The sequence below is a fragment of the Rattus norvegicus genome, chromosome Y (genome assembly GCF_021556685.1).
Source record: "Rattus norvegicus strain SHRSP/BbbUtx chromosome Y, alternate assembly SHRSP_T2T, whole genome shotgun sequence".
NCBI classification, from domain to species: Eukaryota; Metazoa; Chordata; class Mammalia; order Rodentia; family Muridae; genus Rattus; species Rattus norvegicus.
Genome location: NC_141555.1, coordinates 11,420,539 through 11,438,439, shown reverse-complemented (window position 1 = coordinate 11,438,439; position 17,901 = coordinate 11,420,539). Strand labels below are relative to the sequence as shown.

Below are 17,901 nucleotides of genomic sequence, written 5' to 3'. Positions count from 1 at the left end.
TTATGGTTTCTTTTATAAAACCTCAGGATTTCTCGTTAAACATTTTTATTGCACATATAAAAGTAAATATTACATTCTGGTTCTTGAGTTGATATTCTGGAAATTTAACTGGGAGAGGCAAGGCCTCACCCTATAACTAGAGAGCTACCTATACAAATACAGAAACTACTAATGAAAAGGAAGTTGCTTAAAAATATTTCAAATTCAGACCCGGTGAGAGAGAGACCCAACCGCCTGGTCAGGTGGGCACTCCTGAGGCTGCAGAGCGGAAGAGACCACAAACACTGCTCACCCCTGCCCACATCCCTGGCCCGAGAGGAAACTGTATAAGGCCTCTGGGCTCCCGTGGGGGAGGGCCCAGGAGCAGCAGGACACCTGCCAGAGACACCGCCAGACCCTGAAGGAAACAGACCGGATAAACAGTTCTCTGCACCCAAATCCCGTGGGAGGGAGAGCTAAACCTTCAGAGAGGCAGACAAGCCTGGGAAACCAGAAGAGACTGCTCCCTGCACACACATCTCGGACGCCAGAGGAAAAAGCCAAAGACCATCTGGAACCCTGGTGCACTGAAGCTCCCGGAAGGGGCGGCACAGGTCTTCCTGGTTGCTGCCGCTGCAGAGAGCCCCTGGGCAGCACCCCACGAGCGAACCTGAGCGTCGGGACCACAGGTAAGACCAAATTTTCTGCTGCAAGAAAGCTGCCTGGTGAACTCAAGACACAGGCCCCCAGGAACAGCTGAAGACCTGAAGAGAGGAAAAGCTACACGCCCGAAGGCAGAACACTCTGTCCCCATAACTGACTGAAAGAGAGGAAAACAGGTCTACAGCACTCCTGACACACAGGCTTATAGGACAGTCTAGCCACTGTCAGAAATAGCAGAACAAAGTAACACTAGAGATAATCTGATGGCGAGAGGCAAGCGCAGGAACCCAAGCAACAGAAACCAAGACTACATGCCATCATCGGAGCCCAATTCTCCCACCAAAACAAACATGGAATATCCAAACACACCAGAAAAGCAAGATCTAGTTTCAAAATCATATTTGATCATGATGCTGGAGGACTTCAAGAAAGACATGAACACACTTAGGGAAGCACAGGAAAACATTAATAAACAAGTAAAAGCCTACAGAGAGGAATCGCAAAAATCCCTGAAAGAATTCCATGAAAACACAATCAAACAGTTGAAGGAATTAAATGGAAATAGAAGCAATCAAGAAAGAACACATGGAAACAACCCTGGATATAGAAAACCAAAAGAAGAGACAAAGAGCTGTAGATACAAGCTTCACCAACAGAATACAAGAGATGGAAGAGAGAATCTCAGGAGCAGAAGATTCCATAGAAATCATTGAGTCAACTGTTAAAGATAATGTAAAGCGGAAAAAGCTACTGGTCCAAAACATACAGGAAATCCAGGACTCAATGAGAAGATCAAACCTAAGGATAATAGGTATAGAAGAGAGTGAAGACTACCAGCTCAAAGGACCAGTAAATATCTTCAACAAAATCATAGAAGAAAACATCCCTAACCTAAAAAAAGAGATACCCATAGACATACAAGAAGCCTACAGAACTCCAAACAGATTGGACCAGAAAAGAAACACCTCCCGTCACATAATTGTCAAAACCCCAAACGCACAAAATAAAGAAAGAATATTAAAAGCAGTAAGGGAAAAAGGTCAAGTAACATATAAAGGGAGACCTATCAGAATCACACCAGACTTCTCGCCAGAAACTATGAAGGCCAGAAGTTCCTGGACTGATGTTATACAGACCCTAAGAGAACACAAATGCCAGCCCAGGTTACTGTATCCAGCAAAACTCTCAATTAACATTGATGGAGAAACCAAGATATTCCATGACAAAACCAAATTTACACAATATCTTTCTACAAATCCAGCACTACAAAGGATAATAAATGGTAAAGCCCAACATAAGGAGGCAAGCTATACCCTAGAAGAAGCAAGAAACTAATCGTCTTGGCAACAAAACAAAGAGAATGAAAGCACACAAACATAACCTCACATCCAAATATGAATATAACGGGAAGCAATAATCACTATTCCTTAATATCTCTCAATATCAATGGCCTCAACTCCCCAATAAAAAGACATAGATTAACAAACTGGATACGCAACGAGGACCCTGCATTCTGCTGCCTACAGGAAACACACTTCAGAGACAAAGACAGACACTACCTCAGAGTGAAAGGCTGGAAAACAACTTTCCAAGCAAATGGTCAGAAGAAGCAAGCTGGAGTAGCCATTCTAATATCAAATAAAATCAATTTCCAACTAAAAGTCATCAAAAAAGATAAGGAAGGACACTTCATATTCATCAAAGGAAAAATCAACCAAGATGAACTCTCAATCCTAAATATCTATGCCCCAAATACAAGGGCACCTACATACGTAAAAGAAACCTTACTAAAGCTCAAAACACACATTGCACCTCACACAATAATATTGGGAGATTTCAACACCCCACTCTCATCAATGGACAGATCATGGAAACAGAAATTAAACAGTGATGTCGACAGACTAAGAGAAGTCAGGAGCCAAATGGACTTAACGGATATTTATAGGACATTCTATCCTAAAGCAAAAGGATATACCTTCTTCTCAGCTCCTCATGGTACTTTCTCCAAAATTGACCATATAATTGGTCAAAAAACGGGCCTCAACAGGTACAGAAAGATAGAAATAATCCCATGCGTGCTATCGGACCACCACGGCCTAAAACTGGTCTTCAATAACAATAAGGGAAGAATGCCCACATATACGTGGAAATTGAACAATGCTCTACTCAATGATAACCTGGTCAAGGAAGAAATAAAGAAAGAAATTAAAAACTTTTTAGAATTTAATGAAAATGAAGGTACAACATACCCAAACTTATGGGACACAATGAAAGCTGTGCTAAGAGGAAAACTCATAGCGCTGAGTGCCTGCAGAAAGAAACAGGAAAGAGCATATGTCAGCAGCTTGACAGCACACCTAAAAGCTCTAGAACAAAAAGAAGCAAATACACCCAGGAGGAGTAGAAGGCAGGAAATAATCAAACTCAGAGCGGAAATGAACCAAGTAGAAACAAAAGGACCATAGAAAGAATCAATAGAACCAAAAGTTGGTTCTTTGAGAAAATCAACAAGATAGATAAACCCTTAGCCAGACTAACGAGAGGACACAGAGAGTGTGTCCAAATTAACAAAATCAGAAATGAAAAGGGAGACATAACTACAGATTCGGAGGAAATTCAAAAAATCATCAGATCTTACTATAAAAACCTATATTCAACAAAATTTGAAAATCTTCAGGAAATGGACAATTTCCTAGACAGATACCAGGTATCGAGGTTAAATCAGGAACAGATAAACCAGTTAAACAACCCCATAACTCCTAAGGAAATAGAAGCAGTCATTAAAGGTCTCCCAACCAATAAGAGCCCAGGTCCAGACGGGTTTAGTGCAGAATTCTATCAAACCTTCATAGAAGACCTCATACCAATATTATCCAAACTATTCCACAAAATTGAAACAGATGGAGCCCTACCGAATTCCATCTACGAAGCCACAATTACTCTTATACCTAAACCACACAAAGACACAACAAAGAAAGAGAACTTCAGACCAATTTCCCTTATGAATATCGACGCAAAAATACTCAATAAAATTCTGGCAAACGGAATTCAAGAGCACATCAAAACAATCATCCACCATGATCAAGTAGGCTTCATCCCAGGCATGCAGGGATGGTTTAATATACGGAAAACCATCAACGTGATCCATCATATAAACAAACTGAAAGAACAGAACCACATGATCATTTCATTAGATGCTGAGAAAGCATTTGACAAAATTCAACACCCCTTCATGATAAAAGTCCTGGAAAGAATAGGAATTCAAGGCCCATACCTAAACATAGTAAAAGCCATATACAGCAAACCAGTTGCTAACATTAAACTAAATGGAGAGAAACTTGAAGCAATCCCACCAAAATCAGGTACTAGACAAGGCTGCCCACTCTCTCCCTACTTATTCAATATAGTTCTTGAAGTTCTAGCCAGAGCAATCAGACAACAAAAGTAGATCAAAGGGATACAGATCGGAAAAGAAGAGGTCAAAATATCACTATTTGCAGATGACATGATAGTATATTTAAGTGATCCCAAACGTTCCACCAGAGAACTACTAAAGCTGATAAACAACTTCAGCAAAGTGGCTGGGTATAAAATTAACTCAAATGAATCAGTTGCCTTCCTCTATACAAAAGAGAAACAAGCCGAGAAAGAAATTAGGGAAACGACACCCTTCATAATAGACCCAAATAATATAAAGTACCTCAGTGTGACTTTAACCAAGCAAGTAAAAGATCTGTACAATAAGAACTTCAAGACACTGAGGAAAGAAATTGAAGAAGACCTCAGAAGATGGAAAGATCTCCCATGCTCATGGATTGGCAGGATTAATATAGTAAAAATGGCCATTTTACCAAAAGCAATCTACAGATTCAATGCAATCCCCATGAAAATACCAATCCAATTCTTCAAAGAGTTAGACAGAACAATTTGCAAATTCATCTGGAATAACAAAAAACCCAGGATAGCTAAAGCTATCCTCAACAATAAAAGAACTTCAGGGGGAATCACTATCCCTGAACTCAAGCAGTATTACAGAGCAATAGTGATAAAAACTGCATGGTATTGGTACAGAGACAGACAGATAGACCAATGGAATAGAATTGAAGACCCAGAAATGAACCCACACACCTATGGTCACTTGATTTTTGACAAAGGAGCCAAAACCATCCAATGGAAAAAAGATAGCATTTTCAGCAAATGGTGCTGGTTCAAATGGAGAGCAACATGTAGAAGAATGCAGATCGATCCATGCTTATCACCCTGTACAAAGCTTAAGTCCAAGTGGATCAAGGACCTCCACATCAAACCAGACACACTCAAACTAATAGAAGAAAAACTAGGGAAGCATCTGGAACACATGGGCACTGGAAAAAATTTCCTGAACAAAACACTAATGGCTCATGCTCTAAGATCAAGAATCGACAAATGGGATCTCATAGAACTGCAAAGCTTCTGTAAGGCAAAGGACACTGTGGTTAGGACAAAACGGCAACCAACAGATTGGGAAAAGATCTTTACCAATCCTACAACATATAGAGGCCTTATATCCAAAATATACAAAGAACTCAAGAAGTTAGACCGCAGGGAAACATATAACCCTATTAAAAAATGGGGTTCAGAGCTAAACAAAGAATTCACAGCTGAGGAATGCCGAATGGCTGAGAAACACCTAAAGAAATGTTCAACATCTTTAGTCATAAGGGAAATGCAAATCAAAACAACCCTGAGATTTCACCTCACACCAGTGCGATTGGCTAAGATCAAAAACTCAGGTGACAGCAGATGTTGGCGAGGATGTGGAGAAAGAGGAACACTCCTCCATTGTTGGTGGGATTGCAGACTGGTAAAACCATTCTGGAAATCAGTCTGGAGGTTCCTCAGAAAATTGGACATTGAACTGCCTGAGGATCCAGCTATACCTCTCTTGGGCATATACCCAAAAGATGCCTCAACATATAAAAGAGACACATGCTCCACTATGTTCATCACAGCCTTATTTATAATAGCCAGAAACTGGAAAGAACCCAGATGCCCTTCAACAGAGGAATGGATACAGAAAATGTGGTACATCTACACAATGGAATATTACTCAGCTATCAAAAACAACGAGTTTATGAAATCCGTAGGCAAATGGTTGGAACTGGAAAATATCATCCTGAGTGAGCTAACCCAATCACAGAAAGACATACATGGTATGCACTCATTGATAAGTGGCTATTAGCCCAAATGCTTGAATTACCCTAGATCCCTAGAACAAACGAAACTCAAGACGGATGATCAAAATGTGAATGCTTCACTCCTTCTTTAAATGAGGAAAAAGAATACCCTTGGCAGGGAAGGGAGAGGCAAAGATTAAAACAGAGATTGAAGGAACACCCATTCAGATCCTGCCCCACATGTGGCCCATACATATACAGCCACCCAATTAGACAAGATGGATGAAGCAAAAAAGTGCAGACCGACAGGAGCCGGATGTAGATCGCTCCTGAGAGACACAGCCAGAATACAGCAAATATAGAGGCGAATGCCAGCAGCAAACCACTGAACTGAGAATAGGTCCCCTATTGAAGGAATCAGAGAAAGAACTGGAAGAGCTTGAAGGGGCTCGAGACCCCAAAAGTACAACAATGCCAAGCAACCAGAGCTTCCAGGGACTAAGCCACTACCTAAAGACTATACATGGACTGACCCTGGACTCTGACCCCATAGGTAGCAATGAATATCCTAGTAAGAGCACCAGTGGAAGGGGAAGCCCTGGGTCCTGCTAAGACTGAACCCCCAGTGAACTAGTCTATGGGGGGAGGGCGGCAATGGGGGGAGGGTTGGGAGGGGAACACCCATAAGGAAGGGGAGGGGGGAGGGGATGTTTGCCCGGAAACCGGGAAAGGGAATAACACTCGAAATGTATATAAGAAATACTCAAGTTAATAAAAAAATGAAAAATGTAAAAAAAAAATTTCAAATTAAAAATATAGTCATTTTCTGTGTTGGCTGTGGGAAGGTTGGTTATTTGTTTTTGTTTCTTTTAATTTAATAGGGAGAAATACTTACAGTAATCTAAATAAGTGTGAAATGCATCACAATAGAATCCTGTGCATTCCAGCATTTTTTTCTACAAGAGCAGAGTCGACTGAATTTTCAAGTATATACAATAGCACTCCTGCTTCATAATTGTCAGAGCTTTAAGTCTACCCTTTGTTCTCTACACTTAGATTTTTATAACATTTAGATGAATGGGTCAGATCTAATCTAATAGATCTAATAAGCTTTTATACCTGACTACGTCCCCGGTCCCCATGAGAAAACCAAGTATTGTTTTTCTTTTCTTTTCTTTTTTTTTTTTTTTGTTTTTCTTGTTGTTTTGGGGATCTGTGATTTTCATTAACACAAATAGAAAATTGATCTAGTGATCAATTAGTGAATAGAAATGAAAATTATATATTATGGTGAGAAATTCCCCAAAATAGAGTGTACATAAAGTTAAATCTAAAATATTTGTGGGTAGACATTCATACATGCTTATGACCCATGTAGCTGACAAGCATTCCACACCCGATTAACTTAAGTGATTTGGAAATTAACTTATACACACAGAAGAAAACTCATGGGGAATACATTTTTTCTTAGGCGTGTTTATAAGTGACCTGAAGCAGGATGTAAACAAATACTGTTATCCTTCATTGTTGTTTATACTAACATTGTAATTCGTGTACAATCTCTACGTGCTCTTTTTCCATTGTGTATCTGTGTCTCTGTCTGTGCATGAATATATAGGACTACAAGTATGAGTGTGTGTGTGTTTGTGTGTTTGTGTGTTTGTGTGTGTATGTGTGTGTGTTTGTGTATGTGTGTGCATGTGGGTGTGTGTCTTATATGATATTTATGAACATAGGTAATATGTTTATTTATTTAAAATTTTAAATACTGAAACCCACATTTGATTTGTGGATCAACCTTGTGTTAATCTTCTCACATACCTCTGACATTTCATTATATGAAGTAAATAGAGAGAGAGCCTAAGAGGCTGGTGATATCTCCTACTCTTCTCTTGTCAGGAAAAAGTGGTGTATCTTTTGGCAAGAAAACCCAAACTTCAGCAGAGACATATACACTCCGCAAAACATGAAGGACATCTCATTTGAAGGGAAAAGTTATTAGACTGGGAGAAAAATGAGTTTGTCACATTCGAATATTTGAGGGACATGAGACTGAACTTGAGAAGATATAATGGAAAGGGACAGGCAGAATCCCCAAGGAACCAAAGTAAGCTAAACACTGGAGCTTCTCATTACATGAGAGCTCATGGATTGGTAAGGATGGTAAACATAATGATAAGAACTTTGCAGTCCATATTCAGTCTCCATATAAGACAACAATGTGAAAAAGATGAAAAGTAGTCACCACCACAGTGTTAACAGCTACTTTATCAGTTACATTTTAAAAAACAGACTGTAACTATAGACAGAAGAGAAGGATATTTGAAAACAGACAAGGCTGTGCTGGAACTGAACAGTTTTCCATGAAATTAACCAAGCAATTACACAACAGGTGCCATATGCAAAAATGAGCAAAGAGGGATGACCTGTATAGATACTATGTGTACAGAAATACATGTAGTTTGTTGGAATTCTGTGATGTTGAGATGAAAGAATAGGAAGGAATTTCTATCAAGCCAGGCACCATTTCTTGCTCTTAGATAACTCACATTCAAGAGACTGAGGGAGAGGAATTAGGAATTTCAGGTTAGCCTGGACTACATATCAAGACAACACATATTTTGATTGATAGAATATCATGAACAATATTAAGAAAACAGAAATTTAATGACTACACAGTGATACTCCTGCTAAGAAAACATGTTCTATAAAAAGACAGGTACTATTAAGTTACAAATACCAGCTGTTATATTGAAGGTTGTGGCATGAAGGTGTATGGAGTTGTTTGGTTGATCCTTCTTCACTTTCATGTCTCACTTTACACATCTTACAAAGCTTCTCTGACGAACTCATTACTGGGTAGACATCGAGATGTGCCTTGCCTTTAATTCTATGTATTAAAACAAGTAATCATTTATTTATCAAATGATTATTTGAGTTTCCATTATCTTCAAAACTTATCGGTCTTGAGGAAATTATACCTTTATTGTGTGGGTTTGAATACTCATAATAGCAATCAGAGAATAATCGTGGCACAACACACACACAGGGTGGTTGATGAGACTATACCTGTGGCAACACAAAAACATAGAAATGAGTGGGTTGATCTGTTTTTCTGCATAACAATGAAGACTAGTTAATGATAAGAATGGGTAAAAATTGAGATACAGTCACGGTTTTCTTTTCCTTAATTTGAATGATTGCTTATACAGCATGTAAAACTGAACTGAGACCCATGGTAAACCTTCTACCTGACCTTCATTAGTGCCCGGACTACAGGTTTTCACCATCTTTGTAAATATTAGGACACTTGTCTCAATTCTTAGCACACTTTTGAAAATCTCTTGGTGTTAAGAGAGAAAGTATTAGATATGAAAATCTGTGAAAATAAATCACTCTTCAGCTTTGATTTTTGTGACTACAGAGAAAGACTTTGACTCTGATGTAACTGAGTGTCTAAAAGTATTAAAAAATCAATATCTCTCATCTGCAAGAATCCTTCTACACTTGATCTTAGCCAAAAGGCCGAGAAGCGATTGCAAGAATTTTTCTAATGGCTTACTGCTCTGTCTTTCAGGAGATGACTGTCAATTATGCCAATTGTTCTTTGTGGCAGGAAAAGGGCTTGTCTGTCAAATGCTTTGCAATTGCCAAGTTCTCTGAGATCCCTGGAGAATTCTTCCTCCTGTTCACCCTCATTCTGCTCTCAAAGCTTTTGCTATCTACACTAGTCCCTCTCTACGCACCACCATGTTCTTCTTCTGGTGAACTTATGTATCCTCGAAATTGGTTATACTGGCCCTGTCATACCCAAGATATGGAGAGCCTTGTAAGTAAGATCTGAGGAATCTCTCAAGAGGGATGTACCACACAGATGTTTTTCTTCACCTTTTTTGGAATAACTGAGTTCTGCCTATTGGCAGCCATGGCCTTTGGCCACTGTATGGCCCAGCTTCACTTTGCAACACAAATGAGTCATGAGGTATGTGCCAATATGACAATTGTTTCACGGGGAATAGGTGGCCTTGTAGAATTGGGACAAAACTACGTGACACCCAATTCTAACCAGCCACAAGGAGTTGATAAATTCTTGGTCATCTTCCATACCACAGTGACATCTATGTTGACCCCATTATCTATAGCTTAATGAAACAAGAAATCAAGGCAGCACTGAGAAGAACTTTGGGTCTGAAGAAAGATCTGATAATAAATAGGTAATTAAGGATCCCAAAATGCTCTTTCAAAAAGGTGCAAAGTCTGTGAATGAAAGAATACAATAACACTGTGCTCTTTCTTGCTGTCTTGAAACAAACTTTAAGAAACATAACTTTGTTTTAGAGTGTTCAGTTTATTCTCCACCATGCTTAATCGCAAACAATTTTACAGTATGCTTGCTACTAAATTATACGTTTTCATCTGGGCCGAGTTTCAACCACATACTAATGTATCATTGGGCCTTTAAATTCCCTGTATTCATTCTTAGCTCTTTGGAAATCTTCCAGAAATGGTTTGTAAATGTTCTCAGCTCGTTATTCTACAATTCCATATTCCTCAGTACATGTAAATTCATTGCATTTAACTGGAACTGCAAAGTAGTCATCGGGTCAGACCATACTTCAGTTCTGGGCACCCAGGTCCTATGGTTTTGGAATAGGAGTAGTCTTTCCTCCACTTTTTGATTTCTAATAGGGCAGTGGAAAATAATTTCAGCCATGTGATTCTCAATATCAATATCATAGTTTCAGATAAACACACACATGCACACACACACACATACACACACACATGCACACACACACGCAAACACACACACAAGCATGCATGCACACTTTATACAGGAATTGAAGTGGGTTTACAAGTGACAGAATACTAATATAAAAGTCAGCTAGTGTCAGATAATTAGATTTAGGTTGCTATTCAACAAGAAAATAAAATAACATAAAATTAGAATCTTGAGTCTTTATGAGTAAAATGAAACAAAAATAAAATTCCATTTAAGTGTGCTGAAAATATGGAAGACATTAAAAAAAATACCATGACACTAAAACTACAATATTGTTTTAGGCATGAGTCACCCAAACAGAAAGACAATATTTATATTCTACTTGGACTCATTTTTCTGAGTCTACTTACATGCACTAAGGACCATTCAGGTCAAAATGATTTTAAAAAGATGACCGAGATGCTGAAAACAATGCCTAAAGTATTGAAGAGTCACAGAGTCTTTCCATAGGCATTAAGTACTTCTCCTATAACTTCTATTGCTTTAAAAGGAAATACAAAGGAAAATACATTAAAATATTTTAACTATGAAAGGAAAATAATTTAAAATAGTTTCATTGCTCCGTAATTGCGTGTTGTTAACATGACAGGCATCCTCCAAATGTTTAACTGCGTTAAACAAAGCAAGAAACACTTTTTGGTATCTGTGTCAAATACATGTAAACTCAATCTAAAAGAGAAAAAACAATGGCCAAATCCAAATTCAGAGACATTATAGCAAAGTAATTATTTATCTTCAAAGGTGTGGTCACACAAGATAAATATAGTAATGAATTATCACAGAACAGAATGACGTAAGATATGTAATAACCTAATGTCAACTGGATTTCTAGATTGGATACAGGCATAGAAAGTGTACAGATTTAGAAACTTTGTTATTATGATTTGGTCAACCTACTGTGTTAATTTTAAGTTTTTTTTTTAATTTTCTGATTTTTGAGATTTAGTCATTAGATTGATTAAAGTATATAAAATTCAGGAATTAGGTTACAATATAAAATGTTGAAAATGTTGAAATGGGTAATCCAATATTTTTCAGATAAGAAAAATTAAGACAGTGTAGAAGCTTTGACCATATTTCCTATATAAAATGTTTAAAAACACTTACAACTTACGAGCTGTAATGGTACTACAAACCCTTAAAACCACCTCAATAGTAGTTACTTATTCTTACTCTTGTATGAAATAAAATACAGTTAGTTAACGAAAGGTGACAACAAGGTGTTTTTGAATATGTAAGCCTGATGCTGCCTTTGGTTAAGATGATAATTATCAAAACCACGATTTCAAGCAAATATACAAAATATTGTGTATAAGACATGGAGCTCATCTGTGAATTTTCCTATTCATATTGGCCAAAAGCACATGCCATCTAGTTGTAGGGATAAGTCAGGTTTATATTGTAGAACCTCAACCTAAGTACACATGTTTTTTCAAGCATCTACTAGCAGGGTCACATACTTTCATTTTTTTTTTCACTTTTCATCTATAAAATTCCATTTCCAAAAAATGATCCCAGGTTGGTGATGAGATGTCTTATAGGTTTTATTTTATTCTAGATCTGTGTTTTTTTTTTCCGGAGGTAAGAACTTTTTTTCCATTTTTATTAAATTAGGTTTTATTATTTACATTTCAAATGTTATATTCTTTCTGTGCTTCCTGTCCATCAGCTCTAAATTCTTCCCCTCCCCTTCTATAATGGTTGTCCCCTCACAGGCACTCCCCTTTCTTAGAGCACCCCTCTGTACTTACCCTACAAGAAGCGTCCAACCATATTCGGGCCAGGGGTTCCATTTCCAATGGTGTCCCAATATGTCTGTTCATTGTAACATATGCAGTTGGATCCCTGGGTCAGTCCATATAAGTCTTTGGGCAGTGGTTTAGTATGTGGAAGCTCTGGTTGATTGGCGGTTTTTTTCTTACTTACCAAGGGGTTGTAAGCTCCTTCAGCTCCTTCAGTCCTTTCCTTAATTCCTCCTAAGTGGGTCCAATTCTTAGTTCAGTGATTTGCGCCTGGCATTCTCCTCTGTTTTTCACATGTTCTGTCTGCGTATCTCAGGAGGGATCCAGTTACTGTCAGCATTCACCTCTTAGCTTCATCCATCTTATCATGTTTTGGTATATACATAAATATATACATACATACATACATACATACATACATGCACACACAGACACACACACAGACACACAGACACACACACACACACACACACACACACATATATATATATATTTATATGCAACATGTCTGGCAGACTTTGAATGGCCATTCCTTCAGTCTCCTAAAAGCATTGCCTCCCAACACTCTTATGGATATTTTAGTTACTCTTTTAAGGAAGGATTGAAGCATCTGCATTTTGTTCCTCCTTAAATTTCATGTGGTCTTGCATTGTATCTTAGGTAATTTGAGCATTTGGTTAAATATCTACCTATCAAAGAGTGTGTACTCTGTGTATTTTTCTGTGATTGGGTAACCTCACTCAGCATGATATTTTCTATGTCCACCAATTTGCCTATGAATTTTATGCACTCATTGTTTTTGATAGCTGAGTACTAATCATTGTGTAAATATACGTCATTTTCTGTATCCATTCCTCTGTTGAAAGGCATCTGGGTTTTTTCAAGGTTCTGGATATTATGAATAAGGCTGCTATGAACATAGTGTAACATGTGTGTTTGTTGTATGTTGGAGCATCTTTTGTGTATATGCCCAGGGGAGGTATATCTGGTTCTTCAATCACTACAATGTCTAATTTTTCAGGAAACTCAGGACTGATTTACAGAGAGTATGTACCAGTTTGCAATCATAACAAAAATAGAGGAGTGTTGCTCTTTCACCACATCCTCACCAGCATATACTGTCACATGAATTTTTGATCTTAGCCATTCTGAGTGATGAGTGGTGGAATCTAACGTTTTTTTTTTATTTCCAATTCCCTGATAACTAAGTATATTGTACATAACAGAAATCACTTTAAGAAATGATTGTATCCTAACTGCTGGTGTGAATGTATCTGAATGCAAATTGATCTATTTTTATCTCTTTCTTAAACGTTCAATCCAAGTGCATCAAGTATATCCACATAAAACAATATATGCAGAAGTCAATACAAGGGAAAGTGTCAGAAAGTGCCTAGAAAACAGCTGCACAAAAGAAAATTTTCAGAACAAAGTACCAAAGGTTAAGACTCTATGATTTCCAGTCAATATATGAAATCTCAACATTCATAAAACTTTCTTTAAAGCAAACAACACTGCCAATAGGACAAAACAGAAATCTACAAATTTGGAAAATACTTTATCCAATCCTGTATCTGGTAGAGTTCCATAATAAAAAATATAGAAATAATTTAGAAAGATAAAATCCTACACAACCAAGTAACCCAACTTTTAAACTGGGTTAGAGAGCTAAACCAAGAATTCTCAACTGGGTTATATCAATAGCTGAGGAACACATCAAGAAATGTTCACCATCCTTAGATATCAGAAAAATGCAAATTGAAATGAATTTGAGTCTACATTACACCAATCAGTGTGACTAAGACAAAAAACTAATGCAGTAGCAGAGTAGGCTAGGATGTAGAGAAAGTAGAACACTCCTCCACTGCTGGTGGGATTGGTATCTGTACAGCCACTTTGGATATCAATGTGGAGGTTCAGAGAATATTGCAAATAGAATTGCCTGAAGGCCCGGCTATACCACCCACTTCAACGCAAATACTCAAACATGATCCACATATAACAGTGACATGTGGTTTAACATGTAAATGGCAGCCTTACTTATATTGGTCAAATGCAGGAAACAATTGTAATATACGTCAACTCAACTGAATAATAAGTACAAAACGTGTTATATTTAAACAAAGAAATACTACTCTGGTATTAAAAATGAGGACACCAAGAACTTTGTATGGAAAGGGATGGAATTGGAAATTAGTGAAGTAACAGAGATCGAAAAGGACATAATATGGGATGTACTTAGTGAGAAGTGGATGTTAGCCCACAAAGATCGGTATACCAAATACACAAATCATTTATCACATGGAGGGTAAAATGTTAGAAAGCCTAACTGCGGATTTTTGCAACCAACTTAGAAGTGAGAACAAAATGATAATGGAAGACAGAGGGATGGAGGGACCTTGCTAGAAGTAGAAAAGAATGGAAAAAATGGAGGGAGTGGAAACAATATAAAGAGAAATGAGAGAAATCTAGGGGAAAATTGGAATAAATAACATTAAGCATCAGTGGTGGGTGGTGAACTTGGGTATCCCCAGGAAAGTCACAGATGCCAGGGATGCAAGAGGTTCCGATAAATTTCCTGGAATGATGGTAGATTAAATACTAAGCAGCAAAGAGATAGAACCACAAGACTCTGCCTCCTGTAGCTAGACGTGCCCACCTGTGAAGAGCAGGTGAGACCCACACAGTTCAAAATATTTAACATATAAATGTCTAAAGTCTAAAAAAATGCAAAGACAAAAATGGAGCATAGACTGAAGGAAAAGCAATCCAGAGACCATCTGACTAGAAGACCAATTTCATCCACGGACTCCAAATCCTCAGACTATTCTTGATGTCAAGATGTGCTTGCATATGATACCCTAATATGTCTGTTGTTTGAGGGGCACTACAATCACCTGACAGTGACAGATTCACATACAGATAATCATTTGACAGAAACTGAGAGCCAGAAAAGAATGGTGAGGGGATTGCCTCGGGATCTGAAGGGGATTGGACCCCAATATGAAGAACAACACTATCAATTAAGTGTAACCTTCAGAGGCTCATGAAATTTACCAAAAAAACAATTGTATCCTTGGGCCACCCCATGGCTTCTGCTACATAGATCGTAGAGCATATGGACAAGACAACTGCCTCATTTTCCATCTCTGGGAAGGGAGTCAATTGGTCCTGTGGAGACGTCATATCCCAGAGATGGGGGATGTTAGAGGACTAAAGTGAAAGTGGGCATGTAGATGGATGAGCACCATCTTAGGAACAAAGAGGATCAGAATGGCTTGGGTGATTCAAAAAGAAAGACAAATTGGGGAAATGACATTTGAAATGTAAACAAATAAATTAGATTATTGTACACATATAATGTTTATAATATAATACATTTTTGTTTCCAACAGAGCCATTCACATCGCACTCCGTAAGGACTATACAGTCATTATCTGTACTACAGGTTTACTGAAAGCTGAAATCCATAATTTTTGAGATGTACTTATTATTGAAATTTTACATAGATAAACCCAATCAATATTTTATCTTCTGTCCCTGTATCTATAATAAATCCTTATTAACCTTGATAAAAATTTAAAAAAAGTGATTCTACTACATTAGGTTTCCATTCTGACTGAAATTTCACTCAATTTTAGCTGTACATCTCTATACTCCCTCCATTGTCACCCTCTTCCCTGTCTCTCACGTTTGACATTCCTGTTCCTGACAGTGTCCCTCAGCAATTCATAAGTATCACTTGTACTTCCCAAAATGGGACAACGAACACTAAACTGATCATACAGATACACAGCTTACTGAATTAACATTCAGATTAAAATGAATAAGTATCCCATTTTCCCTTTTTGTTCTGGGTAAAGTAATCTATGATGACTTTCACAAGATCCATTCACTGTCCTCAAAATTACATGCTTTCCTTTTTCTAGTCTGTCAATGCACCATATTTTCTTTATGCATGCATTTGTTAAAGAACAACTTGAATATTTCCAAATTATCAAGGGTCCCTATCCTAGAATAAATCAACATTTGGACATATGTCCTCGAGTTTTATCTTTAGGTGTATCCATTTCTACATTCATGAAGAAACATCATACTGATTTCTAAAGTTGCTATAGAAATTTGTGTTCCCACCAGGAGAATAGCAATGTTCTTCTCTCCCCATAACACAGTAAAGATAAGTTGGCTCATGCGTTATTAAAGTTTCTGAAAGGATTGAAAAAATGTCAGAATAATTTCGATTTGCATTTCTATAATGTATAAGGATGATATATATTTTTCATTAGATTCTTCGTCATTTAAATTTCTTCATTGTGAATATTTTGTTGAGATGTGTACCCAATTAATTATTTTATCTGGATGTACAGTGTTTTAGAATTTTCATTATGATTTATAGAAGCCCATTGTTGAATGTGTACATGGAAAAAACGCTTACTATATTTGAAAATAGCCACTTTAATTTTACTAAGGTCAAATCATATAATGTGCTCTCACTAAACTCACAGAATTGGGATATCTGTTGTAACTAACAGAATTCATTAAGGTCACTGTATGAAACATCCCTATGTAATAAAACATACTCTTTCCACATAATATTGTGGAATATACTTTAATTCTTTTATTTTTTTGAGACTTTCCACCAAAATATTTTGATGATAACTTTCCCATTTATTTTACCTACATCACTATATTTCTTTGAAACCTACCTTTGTATATCTTCCACATTAAAATACTGTTTACTAACCCCATGACGATCCCTTAAAAAATTGTTCAACCCTCCAACAGAAGACACTAACTTTCCATAGTATGTCATTTAGTAGTAACAGCTTTCAGGCTTTTACACTGCATTCTGGACTGTTTACTGGCTTGAAACTGTGCAGGGCACCACAGCTGCTATGTGTCATGAGGTAAGCACTCTGTGTATCCAGAAGACACGCTTTCCCTATGATCACCCCCACATTTTGTGCACCTATATTCTATTTGCACCTTGTTTCAGGGAGGCCTGTCTGCCTTGTGGAAGGGGTATAACATGTATATACAACTCATCATGGCTGAAATCAATAAAATGAGGACAAGAATATAATGAATGTAAGGAAGAGTTCATTTGTGGAAAGTATTAACAAGATTTTCATAATCTCTGGCCAAGTTAGTTAAAGATAGGCTAGAATTAACAAAATTAAGGAGACATGGAGAAAACACTTTTCATATTTACCGTCCCAAATCTAGAATATTTTTAAACCATTACTGATTTACTGGATGTATTGGATATACCAATATTAAATAACCTCAATAAGCATAATTTAAATACCACTATACTGAACAATGACACAGTCAGGCATTTAATATCTCTCTCCTAAAATATCATAGGATCACAAGTATTCAGTTTTAAAATTTGATTAGACATTTAAAGATCATTGAAAGTTTCTAAGACTATTCCATAAAGTAGAGAAAATTATTGAATACATTAAAATTCTATTTTGAATCTGGAATTATCCAACAATTGACAGAGAATAAAAGAGAGAGAGTGAGGCGGGGGAAAATGAGGTACACAGAAAGTACAGGGAGAGCGTGAAAGAAT

The 17,901-nt window shown here is 37.3% G+C and overlaps 1 pseudogene; it reads right to left on the bottom strand.

Annotated features, from left to right (window-relative positions):
* Positions 1-9,180: 9,180 nt before the first annotated feature.
* LOC120099616 (U2 spliceosomal RNA) lies at positions 9,181-9,335 on the bottom strand (annotated as a pseudogene).
* Positions 9,336-17,901: the final 8,566 nt, after the last annotated feature.